General features: G+C 36.0%; 1 long non-coding RNA gene across 1 annotated transcript; it reads right to left on the bottom strand.

Annotated features, from left to right (window-relative positions):
• Window positions 1-1,631: 1,631 nt before the first annotated feature.
• On the bottom strand, window positions 1,632-3,406 carry LOC132642244 (uncharacterized). The gene is made up of 3 exons (XR_009583084.1): window positions 3,176-3,406; window positions 2,791-2,844; window positions 1,632-2,018 (listed from the first exon to the last, which is right to left on the bottom strand). It is a non-coding gene; the product is annotated as an uncharacterized LOC132642244 (long non-coding RNA).
• Between the last annotated feature and the right edge of the window lie 951 nt (window positions 3,407-4,357).

The following is a 4,357-nucleotide window of genomic DNA, read 5'->3' as shown; positions in this document are numbered from 1 at the left end:
TTCAACCTCTTTTAACTCGTGCTTACTTGTAACACCCGCGATTATTTTCAACTAATACCAATTTTAATCAATTTTCTATTCATACTACATTTAACCTTATTTTTTCAATGGCAAGCAATGGTCTCTCTTTGATTGCTCCAAAAATCTTACTGCTGAAAATTATCAGATTTGGACAATAAAGATAAAATCTCATCTTGAAGCATATGATATGTGGGAAGTCGTAATGGCCATACAACCACTCCCTGAAAATCCTACTTCTGCCCATATCAAAACTCATTTAAAAGAGAAGATCAAAAAATATAAAGTTAAAATCGGAATTCAAAATTCAGTTGTAGATTTTATCTTATCTAAAATCATTGCATGTGAGACAAAACAAAAGCTTGGGAAAAATCAAAAAGGAGTATCAAGGATGTTAACGAGGCAGACAAAATCAGATCTTGAATTTGAAAAGAAATTTTGAGCCTCTTAGAATGCAAGAGGATGAGACCATCACTAAGTATTCGGACAGGATCTCTTTTATTACCAATAGAATCAGGTTGCTTGGCCAGGATTTTAAAGATAACAGAATAGTTGAAAAAGTTCTTATGACTAATCCAAAGAAATTTGAGTCCAAAATCTTCGATCTAGCTAGAAGAGTCTAAAGACCTCTCTACCATCTCTCCTGCAGAATTAATAAAGTGATCGATGTTCAAGCACAAGCGCAAAAAAGAGCTTTCAAACAAGATAAAATTGATTAAGATATTTTTTTTTTATGTAAAACACAAAAAGTGAAGTGTTGATTATCCTCCGTACAAATACTACAAAAAAGAAAAAAATACTTAGAAAAACTTTGTTGTGGAGATTTGATGTAGTATGTGAAAATTACAAACAAACAGGTCATGTTACGAAAATATACTAGTTGAAAGAAATTCAAAAATGTTCAAAAGCACTACTAATAGAAACAAAAAGTGAAGAGGACCATTTTTAGACTGCAACAACAAAATCTAGAAGGAGTATTGGGTGTTGCATTTAATACAATTTTCCAGAATAATTAGTTTTTTAGTTATATGAAGAGTCTAATAGTTGATTTAGTAAAATATTCAGTTTAATTAGTGATAGTTTCAAGTGCACACGTGTTTTGATGATTGTCAAACTGTTTCAGAACCAGATAGAGGCCTGGTCTGTAATATGCTCTCTGTGCACCTTGCACTGTCGGCAGAGACAACTGTAAAGCCGAGCCACTTGGTGCACACTAGTATAGCAATGAGTTGGCCCATGCTTTAGGTCAAAATTGAAGAGTGGTCTCTTTTCACCGCACGTGCTCCCACTATATATACAACATGATGGCAACATATTTGGCAGACTTGAAAACCTAATCAAAATTGAGAAAATCGTTGCAGTCAAAAGTTCTCAAGTTCTCTCAAGAACAAGTCACTTGCAAAACTGAAGAACCCAATTCAGACACAGATTTAGTCTAAGTTCTTTATGTTGTTGTAAGCCTTTGTTCGTTTGTGCTTACTGTAAACCTACTCTTCTTGTTTAGAAGCTGTTTGTAGGTGTTTTAAATTCTCAAAGTGTGCTTGTTGGAAGTGTGTTTCCACAAGCTTTTGAGTGGTACACTAGGTGTCACGACCCAGACTGAAGGGCACCTGACCATACTAGTCAAGCACCACCTGACCTACATCTGTAACATCAACATAGACATAGGTGAGCCGATAGGGCCATCATATGACTCTCAATAAACTCATAAGGAACATGCGTGCATCAACTAATCTGAATGAATATACTGAACATACTACATAAGTCGATAAGGCTATCATAACCACCTGTGACAACATGTAAAACCATAAGTCTTGACATCATCTAACAAGACATAACTGTCTATAAGCCTCTACTAGAAAACATAACACAAAATAGTCGTGACAAGGCCCCTTCATACCCATGCTGACTCCTGGTATCTTCGGAACAAATGGAGTGCATTAACCTCATCCGCTGAGCTGACATCCTAATAGATGGATCACCAACCTGTATTTCAAAACCTGCGGGCATGAAACACAGCCCCCAAAACAATAGGGGAGTCAGTACGAATAATGTATCGAGTATGTAAGGTATGAAAACAACATATACGTAAGAATCATGAAAGGCATCTGAGACATAAGAGTTAATTTGTATATCGGAATGTATCTGTGTGACTGTATATCTGGAAATGTCTATATACCTCTGTATAACTGAAAGTGCCTCTGAGGGAGAATGATATGCATGCTTTCTTTCAAAATCATATACGTATATCATAATATAACGGTTAGTGTTGTGGAACGTACAGCCCGATCCATAATGTCAGTGCTGTGGAACGTGCAGTCCGATCCATATATCATATCATCTTGGCCCCTCTGTAGGCATCATCATCATCATACACCAGCTGATTAGGTGGTGATGCGTATATAATGCCTATCCCTTTCCCCATACCCCATATACATATAATATACGCGTATATAACGCCTTCTGGTCATGGGTCAAGGTGCATATGTATAAATGAATGCAATGCATAAGTAAGATGAATAAATATAACTCTCGGAGTGACATAAAGTCATACTACCTCTAATAAACATCTTTGAGCTAATATCATCAATATACGTAATCTCAAGACCCATGGACAGAAGGAATAATAATAAAAAGGGGTATATGGATATCAAAGACAAGAGTACTCCTAATGCTTCTAAGAATAGAGTAATGTGGAAGCTCATTTATTCGTTCATTCGTTCATATCATAAGGGTCATGCCAAAATGAAAGGAAGGATAGCCTTAACATACCTCTTGTCGTCAGTACGCACTCAATAACGAACTCGCCTCAATTATAACTTCAACCTATAACAATGATAACACACCCATCAACTTAGAGAACACTAGTATATGATGTATATCAAATGATAACTCCTTTCTATAAAGAGTTGGGCAACATCTCCCCTACTTTTATCACTTCCTCAACTCAACATCAAGAACCACAACATCAACAACAATATACGCAAGTTGTATTCCAAGAATTCCAGCGACAACAACTCAAGAATATACTCCAAATCAGTCCACACAACAACAACAACTTAAACGATTTCCCGCCATTAAATTCCGTAGTTCCCATCTCACAATTTAGCTATGACCTGGATGAATTTAAATATACCTAGGAGATAATAGTTCTTACCTTATATGCAAAGAAATGATCTTCTTCCACCTTACTTTCCATCGAAGAAATGCCGAATTCAACAACGCGATAAAATGGAACACGAGATCGAAGCGGTGCACAAAACTCGTATATTGTTTTCTACGAGAATTATTCTTTGGTCTAATGAAATTTCATGTTGCCGATCAGAGGGAGTATCATGTTGTGTACGTTTCTTATGTTTCTAAAATAAGAAAATCCCCAAACATAAAAGGAAAGATTGCAGCATACTTTTTATATAACCAAATTCCGAAGAAGGAATGAAATGACCTATATTCCTTGCCTTTACACGTGTAAACAATGCACAGTAAGTGCTATGAGTCATATACACACACTTAGTGCCACCTTTGGCTTAACTACTGCCATGTGGCAACCCACCAAAATACCTCATCCACTTAATTATAATTAACACTACAATTAACTCCTTACTCTTCCATTTTATTCCGACATTTAACCAATTATCCACATAATTAATTTCTTGATCATGATTTACTTAAATAATAAATCCTTTTTACCACACCAAATATACTCATTATCATGATCATGTAATATGGTACTAGTCCGTAGCCTCTCTTGGCACCCAAAAAAAAAAAATTATTTCCAATCACCGTCATCACACTTTTAAGTCTGAAATAATTTTTGGGACTTCATTGCTTTGACACACCGAGCTCTTGATTTCCATGCTTGAATATGTCCAAATCCTCTTACTCCGGTAAATTTGCTCATGTTGGACGGTTCAATTTCCTGGTCCAAAAATACGGGGTATTATAGCTTGGGCCGTAATTCATTTAAATAAATGTTGAACCTCGACGAAACTTATTTTATCCGATTCATTTAACTTCTAATCCTTTCAATACTTAAACTTAGCAATTCATATACAAGGGTTAAACATGTCCGACATCCCATAACTTAGAAGACGAACCTTAAAACTCGAGGCCAAAATGATTAATGTACCATAAACTAAAGACGTATCAAAATGGGAGATGTAAAACTAGGCTAGATTTAGTCTAGGCGTATTAGTTTCCTTGACTAGAGTTAGTCAAGTGGAGGTGCTTACAATTAGTGTATTGTAAGGGTGGAGGGACTATGAGAGTTAGTTCCTAGGTTGCAACTATTGTAAGGGTGAGGGATTATGGGAGTTAATTCCTAGTTTGCAATAGGTTG

The sequence above is a fragment of the Lycium barbarum genome, chromosome 1 (assembly GCF_019175385.1).
Source record: "Lycium barbarum isolate Lr01 chromosome 1, ASM1917538v2, whole genome shotgun sequence".
Classification (NCBI taxonomy): domain Eukaryota; kingdom Viridiplantae; phylum Streptophyta; class Magnoliopsida; order Solanales; family Solanaceae; genus Lycium; species Lycium barbarum.
The sequence above is the reverse complement of the archived record's forward strand: the minus strand, read 5'-3'. Positions and strand labels throughout refer to the sequence as shown.